Raw genomic sequence first — 16,345 nt, 5'->3', positions numbered from 1 at the left:
ACATGGAGGGAGTCACAGCAAAAGCCAATGAATTGATAGATTAACGAACTTTCTATTCCTAGATAGGGTGCCAAAAAAAGAAAGAAAGAAAGAAAGAAAAGTCCCTTTTCTTTAAGTGAGAAAATTACAAGTAAAGAAGAACTAGAAATAAAGAGGAAGTCGTTTGAATAAATGCATTTTCTTTTTAAGACATTTAAAATAAATGAAGATGCTTTCAGCCTGTGGATATTTCCAAAGCAAAAGGAATCTAAGTTCGAAACTGTCTCAGACGACCTTACATTGCTTACATTTAAGTCACTGGGAGTGACAGTGTCATTGAAGGAGAAGTCAAGAGCGTGATTAATTGTATCTTGATTCTAGTCAACAAGAAGCAGCAGGGTTTTCTAGAAGACTTCAACCACCATCTCCTTGATCTGAATGCTGCTCTCTCCAGAAATTCATTAGCAGCTGAATAACTGCAAACTAACTGATAAATCCTTTTAACTAAAGTAGCCTTTCAGATCTAAAGAGTGTTCTGAAACTAACTCTTATATTTACACTTTTCTTCAACAGATAGTTGGAGTTATCAAATACATCGTAATCATCATGAGAATGTTTGCTATTAGTTCTAACAAAAGTATACATGAGGAATTGCTCATTTATATGGATAGAGAGATGATAATAGAGTGAGAAAAAGAGATAATGAATTACAGTGAGAACTTGATTAATGTTCCACCTCATCTGCTTCATCCTCTCCACCCCCACTGTCAGTATTCTCTTAGGGGCCCTCACACACCACTCCTGAAATAAAGCCAGAGCTCCTAATGACGATCTACTCTCATTGCTTCTCCTCTGGTCCCTCCTATACTTCCAGGTTAATCTTCAGAAAGCCAAGTTAAAAGTAATAAAAATAACAACCATAATGCTTTTCCATTTCTTATAGGAAAAATATCCTAAAATCATTAGCTTGACATTCAAAGCCCCGAATCCATTTCTTTCCGGCATTATTTCCCATTCCTACCTCCCATGCCTATGATTCACCCAAAGTTAGACTCACTGTTTCCCAAACACACTTCTGAGTCTTTGTTCACAAGAATTCCCTACTGACTTGAAATGCTTGTCCCCTGATCTTTGTAGCCCAGATTGAGCCAGAAAACAGAAAAGAAAAAAAACTCTCTCCTCTGAAATCCCTTAGAACTTTACCTGTACCTCTTTTAATTCAGCACTTATCATTTTCTACCTCTTGTTATGTTAATTTAGGTGTTCAGGACCCAGGCATAGTACATTAATTCCCTACAGCACTTCCTGTGGGGCTTTGTAGATGAAAAACTCTCAAAACCTAATTGGTAAATGAGTAAATAAACCAATTTCCTAATCGGAAGACTTTTTCCCCTAACTATCCTTGTTGTTAGTGGAAATTGTGAATGAGAGCTTGAAGGACAGTGAGGAAATTGTTATTGAAAGCTGGAAAAAAATAACCTCTGCTGTATAACAGAGGAAATTTTGGCATCACTGTTGTTTGCAGCAATGAGGTAAAGCAAAAATATACATAAGGGACCTATGTGTTTGGCTAAGGAAATTTCAGGTAGCGTGTGGAAAAGGCCAAAATACTTCTCGTAGCTGCATGTGATAAAATATGGATGGATAAAGAGAGGTGAGCAAAAATAAAGTGAATTTTCCATTTTTAAGTAGAATTCAGAGGATATATATAAAGGAGCAAAGACTTGCTGGTTTCTAAAATAAAACTCTTGGTCATCCTTGGTTTCTTCTATCGGTAAGATTTTCTGGACTCAGGGAAAATATCCAATCCAGGGTCTACTAGAATAGCATTGTCACAGGGTGAAGCTCTGTGGCTTTAAATCCCTTTATTGAGACTTCAGAAAGATAAGTGTGCTTTCCTAGTGGAAACTGAAAGATTCTTAAGGATGTGTCTCTAAGACCCTCTCTACCAGGCATAAAGACCTCTCTGGATTTTAATGACATGTTTTGTAGACACTTTGAACTAGAAAAAATGCTTCAAAATATATTAAATACAGCATTCTGACTCTCAGCCCAAGTTGTAGAAAAGCCTATCTTGAAAAGAAACATTCCTGTGACTTTTGTCTAGCAGAGAGGATTATAATTTGATACATACAAAGGTGACAAAGTTTTTAAAGGTATTTGATCAGCTTGGTTTAAAAGGGACAGCCTCAGTTCCACCTGCAGAGACTTTGGGACTCAACATTCTAGAGTAGAAATCAAGTTGGAGAAAACTACACAGTTGTAAACATAGGTCATTTCTTACAGAAACGGAGAAATTACTTAAGACAGTAAACCCAAGATCCCAGAAGATAGATCCCAGGAGCCATGGGGAACAATTTTCAGAGACTCAGATTAAGCCCTAGGCAAGAACATGGACATATGTTTCTGGCTAACTTTCAGGCCTTTTATGGATCAGTGAGCACTTGGTACCCCCCATCCCCACTTTTTAAAATATGAGTATTTATTGCAGTTGTACTATCTCAGTTTCAGCATCATAAGTTGGGTGAATAGGAAAGGCATTCAACTTGTCTCTTTAATTCAAGAATTCAGACTGAGGAGAACCATGCTTGAGGAAATGGTGCCAAAGAGCCTCATACATACCTGGACCTCATTTCTTGATAAGAACTTGCATCTCAGGCTTGAGGTGTTTGCACAGGTATATTTAGACATCTAAGTACTTTGTAGCTCTATAAAAGATTGTGGTAACCTAAAGATGGCCACAGATATTTTGTTACTAATCCCATTGAAAATTGGATTCTACATCCTCTCCCCCTTTAACCTAGACCAGTCTTGATAGCTTGGTTGACAAATAGATAGGGTGACCGACCAACCATCCAGGTTTAATTGGGATCATGCAGGTTCCTAGAACATGAAAAGATCCATGCTAAAACTGGGAGAGTCCCAGACAAATGGGATGAGTTGGTCACTTTGACAAAATAACGAGGTAGAAATAACATTACGAGAATTTCAAGGTTAGGTCTGAAGAAAGCTTGCAGCTTCCAGCTAGGTCTCTTGAAACACTCCTCTAGGGGATGCCAGCTGTTGTGTAGGGAATCTCACTCCTCTGACACCACCAAGTTGTGGGAAACTCAAGCCACATGGATAAACCCTGGAGAATGAGATGCCATGTGAAGAAAAAGGCATGAAGATCCCTGCCATATTATTGAACAAACTACCTTGGAAGTAGGTATTCCAGTTGTGGCCATCCCAGTTGATATCAAACTGCCCAGTTGAGACTTTGCCAAATTCTTGATTCATAATATCTTGAGCAAAATATAATGTTTTAAATCACTAAGTTGTGTGCAGTTTGTCTTGCATCAACGGACCAACGAGAGAGAATTTCATTTATGGAAGCGGGACAATTCTTATACTTCCCCAGAGTATATACTATAGTGGTTCACAGAAGAATACACTCTCAAAGTCTGATTTTGAAAGAATAATGAATCAATTGGCTGGTAGGAAGACATTTTTTTTCAATTAGTAAACAATGAGGTATCAGAAAGAGAAGTTAAGGAAACACTCCCATTTACCATCGCATTCAAAGGAATAAAATACCTAGGAATAAACCTACCTAAGGAGGTAAAAACTGGAACTCCAAAAACTATAAGACGCCGATGAAACAAATTAAGTCAACACAAACAGATGGGAAGATATACTGAGTTCGTGGATTGGAAGAATCAATATTGTTAAAATAACCATACAATCTAAGGTAATCTACAGATTCAACGCAGTCTTTATAAAAATGCCAATGGCTTTTTTCACTAGAACAAAAAATTTCAAATGTATTTTTATTAGACTCTTCTGCCCTGACACCAAACGCACATTAGGTAACTTTATCTCTAATGACTCAATTTTTAGTAGACTTTAGGATTTAGCTTGGGATTATTTTTGCATATATGCCTAATCTAAATTTACTTTTTATATTTTTCGTTTGTTTATTTAATTTATTTATTTATTTATATTGAAGTATAGTTGATTTACAATGTTGTGTTAGTTTCAGGTGTACAGCAAAGTGATTCAGTTATATATATATATATTTTTTCAATATGTATATTCTTTTTCAGATACTTTTCCCTTTTAGATTATTACAAAATACTGAGTATATTTCTCAGTGGTACACAGTAGGTCTGCATTTCTTTTGACTTAAAAGCCAAGTGTTCAGAAAAGTATCAATTATTTATGATTACACTGGATACAATTTAATTGCATTGTGATATTTTTTGAGCAGTTATAACTATTTGCAAGATTGATATTTCATGATTTGTTATTATTTTTTAGATATTCTTCCAATAACAAAGATAAACTTTACTGAAACACTTGAATAAAGCTTATTTTAGCTTACAATTGCCATACTAGTCCACTCAATTCTTGTGTCAATCTTAAAACACGATGTGATCATAGATAGTCATTTTATTTTGCCTGTATCTTGAAATATTTTGGTATTAGATCATTCTAGGAAGTATTTCATTCTTATTCATTACTACTTATTTACTATCAATTATGCCATAAAAGACTAAATAAGAAGAAAATGGAAGAATGTTGGAATCTTCTGGAAGGATGATGCCATACTGAATAAATCATCATTTTTCAGTTTTTTATGGTGTGGGCCGAACTATTATATGATCTTTTGAGAAGATATAAAAGGGATCTGGAGACACTGTAAATGCATAGTGCAGTCTTAGCTTTCATTGAACACAACTTAAAATTTTTCATTTTCTGCACACAATGTTAAAAAAAGTTTGTAGATGAGGACCTTTCACAATTAGACAAATCAAAAGATGAATGCAAAGAGACAGAGAACAGCACTCCAGACTCTAATGATGATGATGCAATTGATCTCAAAAGAGCAATCTTAGACTACAATTCCTCAGAGGATGATATCCTAGATACATTTTCTTAAACTGAAGAATAGATAAGGAAACTGTATATTTCTAAAGCTAGAAATGAATTATGATATTCTCATCCAGTTAACCATTCAAAAAGAAAGATTTTATCATGCAATATTTTACAACAAGAACCTGGATTATCTTATTTTGCTAAAAGGACTTGTGACAATATCTGTTCTGATATCTGTGGTGAATCAAAATTTGCACGATGCAAGGGGATCTGCTAAGATTAAGTTGTTATTAAAATAGTTAATAATGTTCTTTTGGCTATAATTTCATTCTTCTGTAAATTATTGCAAATACAATGACAACATACTACCTTTAAAAAAGTCTGTTAGATGTAGGTGGCAAATAGGGATGTCAATTTTTCCTGGTATACTGTTTCAAAACAATGTAAAGGAAATTAAAGATTGAAGAAATCTTACAATCATTTTTCTTAAATAATTTTTCCAATTAAGAAATTTCTCTTACACCATGCTTCAGGGGAAGTTGGACACTTACAGTGAAGGAAAACATAGTAACTCTTAAAATAGCCTATTATCTGTGTTAGAAAGGTCAAGCTCTTTTGTATCACCAAATAGTGTGGTACATAAACATCCCTTTAGTTGCCAAGAGAGAAAAGTCTCCATTCCCTTGTCTTCATGACTCCTGTCAAGCACATATTCTTTTAAAATTAATATAAATACTATACTATAAATAATGAGACAAATTGTCCATATCTATTTTGATCATTTAAGAATAAAATGTGGCTACAGAATTCTATGTACTGAAATTATACTTTATTCATAACCCTATGATTATTATAGCATTTTTAATAGACTCGTCACACTTTAGGCTTATATTAAAGTTTTAATCAGCTTTAACACTGATGGATTTTATATGTGTATGCTGCCAAGGCTGATTCCTCTCTTGTTGTACATGTTCAATTTTTTTAATATGAAAGAGAGAATTTACAATATCTCGCTTAAATTCAAGGACATCAATTTGCATGAGTTTCCAGCCAATCCGGATCCTCTGCATAATTTGATTTGCAAGGGACAGAGATACAGTTTTCATGTCTGAGTCCCAATATTTATTTTTATTCCTATCTAAGATTTTCTATGAAAAGAGCATACTTAACTAGATAAATAACATAACAGAAAAAAATTGATTAACCACCAAGTATACATTGTTTACCCAAATGAAAATATGTAGTTAAGCTATGTCAGTTGGGCCCACATTGCTGTGGATTATCCTGAATTCCAACTTGAATCTAAATCTTCGTACACATATAATTGAGTTGAGAGAATGATCACGTGGTCATGTCTACAAAGCCTAGACAAAGATGTCTTCTCTTTATATCTAAGAGCTTCTGGAGGCAAAAGAGAGGGTAAGAAATAGCCCTTCACATGAACATTGGAGATGAGCAGATATATGGAAATTGTGTACTATCCACTGAAATTTTCCTTAAACCGTTAACTGATCGTAAAAATAAAGCTTATTAATTTAAAATAATAATCATTGTATAATGTATATTTAAAATTAACCATTAAGAATATGGGTGTGTGAACAACAGAAGGAAAATATTCACAGTACGTACATCTGACAAAGTTTTATTTTTAGAACAAGTAAAGCATGCTTACGTAATCTTCAAACCAATCAACCCAGTAAAAACAAGCAAAATATCAGACACAAGACAGAAGATACATTCAATAGCACATAGCCAATAGCAAAAGAAAAAGCATTCAACATAATGAGTCATCAGAGAAATGCAAATTTAAAACCACACAGATGCCATTAGCATAGCTGAAATAACACTGACAACACTAAATACTGGCAAAGATTTAGAGCAACTGGATTGCTGGTGGGAGTATGAAAGGCACAACAAGGTCAGAAAACTCTTTTGGCAGATTCGTGTCTATTCATACAATAACTGTGATCTGGAATAAAAAAGGAAAAAAATACAAACAAAACCTCCAGAGATACACGAGTGAATCTCATAAAACATTGTTTTGCAAAAGCAGTCAGACATATGCACAGCAATTATATATTGTATGATTCCATTTGCATGGTGTTGAAGAAGATGCAAAATCTCTTGCTGATTGTGGAAGTCAGAAATGGTTCCATTAGATGTGTTGGGGAATGGCAGGAATTGACTGGAAAGAATCAAGAGAAAAGTTCCTGGGTAACGGAAATGTTCTGCTTCTTGTTTGGGTGGTGGGTGTATTCAATTATTAAAGTTACCAAGTCTACAACTTTAAAATCTTAAAGTCACCAACTTTACAAATTTAGCAATTCGCTAAACAGAAAAGATTTGTGTGGTTTATTGTACGTGATGTATACCTCATTACAAATATTTTTTATTCACAATATGTGTAAATCAAACCATCATGCTGAACACTTTAACCTTATGCAGTGATGTATGTCAATTATTTATTTATTTATTTTTAATAGATCTTTATTGGAGTATAGTTGCTTCACAATACTATGTTAGTTTCTGCTGTATAACAAAGTGAATCAGCTATATATCACACATATATCCCCATATCCCTTCCCGCCTGCGTCTCCCTCCCACCCTCTGTATCCCACCCCTCTAGATGGACACAAAGCACTGAGGTGATCTCTCTGTGCTATGCGGCTGCTTCCCACTAGCTATTTTACATTTGGTAGTGTATATATGTCGATGCTACTCTCACTTCGCCCCAGCTTCCCCCTCTTCGTACCGTGTCCTCAAGTCCATTCTCTATGTCTACGTCTTTATTCCTGCCCTGCCATGTCAGTTATTTACTAATAAAACTAGGAAAAAGTACATGCTGAAATAGTCTTGCAACTCACAAAAAATGTTTCAAAGTTGCATTTCTGTGAAAAGGGTCTTATTGTGCTGGGCTGTTTAACAATTTATGGGCTGATGTCCAAACAAAGCATGGATTATCCCTATAGATAATATAATTCAGCATTATGTGATTAAACTGTGTATCATATTATTTTTCCATAGACTGTGGTCACCCTAGCAAAGGTGCTGGGAGACCTGACACCTGGTAATTGCATGATTCCCACCGAATCCAATGATGAGTCCCTGGAACTGGTTACATTTGTGACTTAGGTATGAAGTACAGAGTTAGCACGATCTGGATGATTCTTGTAAAGTATTTCTCTATCATTATGACTTTAAAATGTGAACTACCAAGAAATATCCTAGCTCCATGCTCTCAGGCAAAAAAAAAACTGTATACACTCTTTGTGAGGCTTAAGGATCCCATTTTTGTGGAAGTTTAAAGAAATACATAGTAAAATAAATGTATCATACAGATAATTATTATAATGTTAATAATAGAAAACATAGTATCCTGAATCCTGAATCCATATCTGTAGAGTTACCCATGAATCTTGACAGTTTGGTATAAGGTATAAAGAACTAACTTAAGCAGAATGATGATTGGTAATGCTGAGATTATTATTTTTTCTTTATATTACTTTATAAGACACAAATGTAATAGGAATGAGCAAAGGAGTGATATTCTGCTGTGATAACTTTCAATAATACGTGAAGTCATTCCTTCTATTTCTATGTATATTCTATTTGAGAAAAATCTATAAAATTATTGCCATATGAAAGCTTTAAGCTCTCATTTATGCCTTTTTCATTTGACTTCTACAAGAAATCCAGCTTTTGAAATCAACATTGTTCTTTTCTTATTTTTGACCTGTATTGTTTAAAGCTTAGACACATTGAAAAATAAAAAGCTGTTTTTCCAGAATGCTTAAAGGATTTTTAATACGCGTTGGCCAGTGGGCTGCATGCTAAAATTTAGATTTGTTTTCCTAAGGACCCATTTCAATATTTAACTTGTATGCGTGTGTTGCAATTAGAAACATCCTTCCCTTTAACATTTTTATGTCCACGTTTTTCTACTTTCACGGTGTTTACATACTCTTATTCTTTACCCATCTCTCACCTGAAACTGTGGTCAGGTTGTCCTTAGAATACGCACCTAAAACGTTCTTATCTCTCTGTAACAGTGTCTGATCACACCCAGTACATCTCCTTTATCTTTTGACCCTGGTTAGCCCCTTACAAATAATGGAAGAGACCAGATCTTACCTTAGGAATCATTGTAAAATGCATAAATTAGATTAGTAGTATTCTCTAGGAAACTTAGAGCAACAAGCAGATTAGGGAAACAATGTGGGAGAGGCGTACACTAACCAATATGTGAAATTTGCATATCAGTGTAATTTCATTTTTAATGAAAAATTACCGTAAATGCTCTAATGGTCAATGATTGATATTTTTACTCTAGCATTGTCAGATAGGTTTAATTCACAGAGGAGCCATCCAGATTTTTGAATAGGTTGTAATTGTGAATTACTCTTATTTTCTATTTGAGGAAAATCAGTTTCCCTTACATTTTTAGGTGAAAAATGAAAGAAGGAAAGAAACAAAGAAAAGAAAAAGGAAGTTGACATTACTTGTACAACTAATGGAGTTCAGACGTTGTATTCACTTCCCTTTATTCCCATAAGAGCCCAGTGAAATAGTTATGGTTATCTACATTTCATATCTGCAGAAATTGAAGTTTAAAGATAAGTCTAAAATCACACATGGCAGGCAAAGCTGAAAATTGACACCTAGCCACTCTGAGGCCAAAAGTTATGTTCTTATCATGATGGAACTTGTCCTTTCAAAGCAATTGTTTTATTATCTGAAGAAAACAACAAGAATCATTTTATTTCTGTTCAATATTTAGTAAAACCTCACTTCTCTGGAGCTTTTAGGTAAATGAATTAATTTAAATAACTGAATTTTTTAGATCATTAGTGGTGGGTCATAAGACAATTTTCCATTAATTGGGATGGAAATATATACCTGTCTTCACGGTAATATCAACGAGATATATTTAGGTGTCCCTGCCCACAACCAAGTGCAATAATTTGAAATGATGTCTTACTGAAAAATAGTTATTCTATCAGGTATTACTATTCGGTATAAAAATATTTGCTGGAAATGGTCCATTTACATGATATGGCCCCATATATTTAGTTTGGGGATTGTTTTTTTCTGCATATTGTAGTTTTCCTGTTGAATTGGTCTCTGATGTCAGTTGCTGTCAATGTGCTTGCTGACATACATGACTCTCTCTTTCCCTAATTGAGACCTCTGATATGAAGCAATCAAGCTCATTAAATTTTTACCTAAAACAAAATTAAGTCTTGGTAGAGAATACAAAAGGCTCATTTATGGGTAAACATTGTGAGCTATAGTAAATTTTGTGACCTTGTCATTCAATTCTCAAAGGTGATTTTATACTTACCACTTGGCCCTTATTTCTGTTTCAGTAGATGAAGTAGCTAGAGAATTGACAATAGGCCAAGGTCAATTGTTATCACATATAATTTATAACTGTTTTTTGAATCAACTGAAATCTTCCAAAATGTTTCCTTCATATACACTTCTTTTCAAAAGAAAATTATAGCTATAACTGATTTTATAATTTAAGATAAATGCCAATTTCAATATGAGTTGGTAAATTAAGCACATTTCAAACAATCTGCAGTTCTTTTTACATTTTTGTTTATCTTAACATGTATGTTTAAAATTTTTAAGAATCAAAATATATTTACAAGTTTTATATTTTCACAAAGAATTTTAATAACAACTTGCCCCAAACTTTTGCTATTTTCATGGGCTATTTTTCATACTTTCTGACTTAATATCTCACCTTATCTTCTTTTATTTATTTGTTTTTGCTCTTATTTACTTTTTTTTGAATTTTATTTTAATTTTTTTTAATACAGCAGGTTCTTATTAGTTATCTATTTTATACATATTAGTGTATACATGTCAATCTCAATCTCCCAATTCGCCCCACCTCCCCCACCCTGCTTTCCGCCCTTGCTGTCCATACGTTTGCTCTCTATTTCTGCCTTGCAAGCTAGTTCATCTGTACTATTTTTCTAGATTCCACATATATGTGTTAATATACGATATTTGTTTTTCTCTTTCTGACTTATTTCACTCTGTATGACAGTCTCTAGGTCCATCCACGTATCTACAAATGACGCAATTTCGTTCCTTTTTATGGCCGAGTAATATTCCATTGTATATATGTACCACATTTTCTTTATCCGTTCATCTGTCAATGGGCATTTAGGTTGCTTCCATGACCTGGCTATTGTAAATAGTGCTGCAATGAACATCGAGGTGCATGTGTGTTTTTGAATTACGGTTTTCTCAGGGTATATGCCCAGGAGTGGGATTGCTGGGTCATATGGGAATTCCATTTTTAGCTTTTTAAGGAACCTCCATACTGTTCTCCATAGCGGCTGTATCAATTTACATTCCCACCAACAGTGCAAGAGGGTTCCCTTTTCTCCACACCCTCTCTAGCATTTGTTGTTTGTAGATTTTCTGATGATGGCCATTCTGACTGGTGTGAGTTGATACCTCATTGTAGTTTTGATTTGAATTTCTCTAATGATTAGTGATGGTGAGCAGCTTTTCATGTGCCTCTTGGCCATCTGTATGTCTTCTTTGAAGAAATGTCTGCTTAGGTCTTCTGCCCATTTTTAGATTGGGCTGTTTGTTTTTTTATTATTGAGCTGCATGTGCTGTTTATATATCTTGGAGATTAATCCTTTGTCCATTGATCCATTTGCAAATATTTTCTCCCATTCTGAGGGTTGTCTTTTTGTCTTGTTTATAGTTTCCTTTGTTGTGCAAAAGGTTTTAAGTTTCATTAGGTCTCATTTGTTTATTTTTTTTAATTTCCATTACTCTAGGAGGTGGGTCAAAAAAGATCTTGATGTGATTTATGTCAAAGAGTGTTCTTCCTATGTTTTCTTCTAAGAGTTTATAGTGTCTGGCCTTACATTTAGGTCTCTAATCCATTTTGAGTTTATTTTTGTGTATGGTGTTAGGGAGTGTTCTAATTTCATTATTTTGCGTGTAGCTGTCCAGTTTTCCTAGCACCACTTATTGAAGAGACTGTCTTTTCTCCATTGTATATCCTTGTCTCCTTTGTCACAGATTAGTTGACCATAGCTGCGTGGGTTTATCTCTGGGCTTTCTATCCTGTTCCATTGATCTATAGTCCTATTTTTGTGCCAGGACCATATTCTCTTGCATTGAAAGAATCAATATTGTAAAATTGACTGTGTGGCCAAAGCAATCTACAGTTTCAATGTAATCCCTATCAAATTACCAATGGCATTTTTTCCAGAACTAGAACAAAAAATCTTAAAGTTTGTATGGAGACACAAAAGACCCTGAATAGCCAAAGAATCTAGAGGGAAAAAAATGGAGTTGGAGGAATCAAACTCCCTGACTTCACTTTATCTTCTAATTTGACTAGTAAATTATTATTACCATAAAGTCTCTTATTTACTACTGTATCCACATACTTAAAAACAAATAGACTTTTCTGAGCCTTGGAAAATGTCCATAGATACACTGGTATAATATTTTTTAATAACTCAAAAATGCATTTGTCCTACCTGTTGGTTTCAGAGGCATACCTACTTAGTTAATTTTTTTTTAATTTAAAAAAATAAAAGTTTAAGCACAATCTGTCTGACACAACACATTACAAAACTACACCTCTATAAAAGTTAACTTAAAGAGACAAAATAAATAACTAGTAGGGTCAATCCATTAGTCTTTGTTCACTTTTTAATTAGAGCTTAGAGAAAATTCAACTTTATTATTTCTAAAAATCTCATAAAAACATACACAAAAGTGCTTCTTATAAATATGTAGTTTGGAGATCTGTCATATTATAAAAAATTAGCAGATAATATGTCAGCATCCTGCAAAATAGCTAATATAACATCATGTGTTTTAAACATTAACAAAATATTCTATAAAGTTTAGAAGATTTAAATATAAATTATTAATATGATTTTTAAACATACTATTTTAAATTTCTTTTTAAAAACTGGGCTGTTAAATTTTTATTTTTATTAGTATGAAGATAGATATAATTCTACTTAAGGAAGTCATTATTTGATATAGGTGTCTGACCACAACAAACAAGTCATTAACACATATTAACACGTTTTAATAAGCACCTATTACATTTAGGGTTCTCTGAAACTTCTTGTAGGGAACAGAATACTGTTCCTGAAATTAAGGAGCTTGCAGTTTGTACATAGTGAAGAGAATGAAAGAAGGGGGAGGTATTCATAATTTATTAATTCACAGTCTGACAATTGTTTACCACCAGTATGAAAAATTATTTTCTTAAATCATAATAAATGAACCAGATTAATTGTTAGAAGACAATGTAGAGGGTCCAAGATGGGACTATAGGAGGAATAAGAAATAAAGACATCCAAATTGAAAAGGGAAAAAAAAAAACTGTCTCTCTTTGTAGATAAAATAATATCATATATAGAAAACTGTAAAGATACTCTGAAAAAACTGTTAGAACTAATAAAAAAAATTCAATAAAGTTGCTGGATACAAAATCAATAAATAAAATTCTGTTGCATTTCTATACACTAACAATGTGTCTAACAACTATCAGAAGGAGAAATTTTTTTTAAAATCCTGTTTAAAATTACATCAAAAAGAATAAAATACCTAGAAGTAAATATAACCAAAGATGTAAAAGGTTGGTACACTGAAAACTACAAGACATTGATGAATAAATTTGAAAAATACACAAATAAATGGAAAGATGCACCATGTTAATAGATGGAAAGAATTAATATTGTTAAAATGTCCATACTACCCAAAGCAATATCCAGATTTAATGCAATTCCTATCATAATTCCAATAGCATTTCTCACAGAAACAGAACAAACAATCCTAAAATTTGTATAGAACCACAGAAGTTCATGAACAGTCAAAGCTATCTTGAGAAAGAAGAACAAAGCTGGAAGTGTCAACTTCCTGATTTCAAATTATGGTACAAAGTGATAGTAATCAAATCAGTATGGTCTTGGCATAAAAACAGGTACATAGATCAATGAAGCAGAACAGACAGCCCAAAAATAAACTTATGCATGTATGGGCAATTAATTTATAACAAAGGAACCAAGAATATACAATGAGAAAAAGATAGTCTCTTTAATAAATGGTGTTGGAAAAACTGGACAGCCACATGCAGAGGAAATGAAAGTGGACCACTGTCTTACACTGTATAAGAAATCAACTCAAAAATTGCTGAAAGATTTGAAGACAACACCTGAAACTATAAAAATCCTAGAAGACAAAGTAGAGGGTAAGCTTCTTGGCATTGGTCTGGGCAAAGATTTTTCGGATTTGACACCAAAGGCAAAGGCAAGAAAAACAAAAATTAACAAGTGGGAGTACATCAAACTAAACAGGTACTGCACAGAAAAGGAAAGCATTGAAAAAATGAAAAGGCAACCAACCAAATGGGATAAAATATTTGCAAACTATATATTTGATAACGGGTTAATATCCAAAATATATTTAAAAACTCCTGCAACTCAAAAAAAAATCCCTTAAAATGAGCAGAGGAACTGAATAGACATTTTTCCAAAGAAGACCTCCAAGTGGCCAACAGCTACATGAAAAGGTGCTGAACATCAATTACCATAAAAATCAAAACCACAGTGACATATCACACCTCATACCCCTTAGAATGGCTGTTATCAAAAGACAAACGATAATAAATGTTGGTGAGGATGTAGAGAAATGAGAGCCCTTAAGCACTGTTGGTGGGAATGTAAATTGGTGTGGCCACTGTGGAAAACAGTATGGAAGTTCCTCAAAAAGTTAGAAATAAAACAATCATATGATCTAGTAATTTCACTTCTGGGAAAGTATCCTGAAAACCAAAATCTTTGTCTCAAGGAGATATCTGCACCGCCCCACATTGATTACACCATTATTTACAAGAGCCCAAACATGGACCAACCAAGTGTCCATCCTCAGATGAATGGGTAAAGAAAATGTGATTTTATATATATACATATATAATGGAATGCTATTAGGTCATAAAAAAAGAGGGCTGCCATTTGCAAAAACATAGATAGACACTGAGGATATTATGTTAAGTGAAATAAGTCAACAGAGAAAGATAAATACTGAATGGTCTCACTTTTATGTAGAATATGGAAAAAAACACCCAAAACATAAGCAAAAAAACCCCCCAAAACTCGTAGAAACAGAGAAAAGATTGCTGGTGGCCAGAGGCGGATGGTGGGGGAGGGTGAGGGAAATTTGTGAAGGTAGTCAAGGTACACACATCCAGTTATAAGATAAATAAGTTCTGGAGACACAATGTTCAGCATGATGACTATAGTTAACAATCTGTATTGTGTATTTTAACGTTCCTAAGAGAGTAGATCTTAAAAGTTCTCATCACAATAAAAAATTTTAACTGTATTAGGTGATGGATATTAAGTAAACATTTTGGTAGTCAGTTTACAGTATAGATTTTTATCAAATTATAGTGTTATACATCTAACACTAATACAATGTTATATGTCAATTATATCTCAATAAAATTGGGAAAAACATATATGAATTATTAAATATTAATGAATAATAGGTGAAAGAATGGTAGAGGAGAATATTGAGATAGAGAAATAAGAGAGTATCCTTGGCATTAAAGCAGTGACTGTTGTCAAAACATAGCTCTAAAGATTCTTTTTTCTTTTTAATGTCTTTATTGGAGTATAATTGCTTTACAATGTTTTGTTAGTTTCTGCTGTATAACAAAGTGAATCAGCCATACGTATACATATATCCCCATATCCCCTCCCTCTTGCGTCTCCCTCCTATCCTCCCTATCCCACCCCTCTAGGTGGTCACAAAGCACCGAGCTGATCTTCCTGTGCTATGCAGCTGCTTCCCACTAGCTATCTATTTTACATTTGGTAGTGTATATATGTCCATGCCACTCTCTCACTTCATCACAGCTTCCCCCTCTCCTTGTCCTCAAGTCGATTCTCTACGTCTGCGTCTTTATTCCTGTCCTGCTCCTAGGTTCATGAGAACCCTTTTTTTTTTTTAGATTCCATATATATGTGTTAGCATACAGTATTTGTTTTTCTTTTTCTGACTTACTTCACTCTGTATGACAGACTCTAGGTCCATCCACCTCACTACAAATAACTCAATTTTGTTTCTTTTGATGGCTGAGTAATATTCCATACACCGGTACAAAACATTACATTTATTTGCTGGTTGACACATTTTGAGAAAAAATACTTCTTATAAAGGGGTCAGACATAGATATTAATGTGATCTCTCATTTATTGAAGGAGAAACATTAAAATGTCTCAATTGTTTTTTGGACAAGAATAATGGCATACACTGACTAGTGACACTCAAGGAAACATTACATTGGACTGAAAAGAAATAAAATAAAAGTCAAGAAAGGAAATAGTAGAACCAATTGAAATCAGTGATGGCGGAGAAGTAAATAACAACTAAGGATCTGAACTGGTAAACTACAGGCCTCTTAAAAGACTAATATTTACAGTTTGCTAAAGAGCTCTGATAT

The sequence above is a fragment of the Eschrichtius robustus genome, chromosome 15 (assembly GCF_028021215.1).
Source record: "Eschrichtius robustus isolate mEscRob2 chromosome 15, mEscRob2.pri, whole genome shotgun sequence".
Taxonomy (NCBI): Eukaryota; Metazoa; Chordata; class Mammalia; order Artiodactyla; family Eschrichtiidae; genus Eschrichtius; species Eschrichtius robustus.
The sequence above is the reverse complement of the archived record's forward strand: the minus strand, read 5'-3'. Positions refer to the sequence as shown.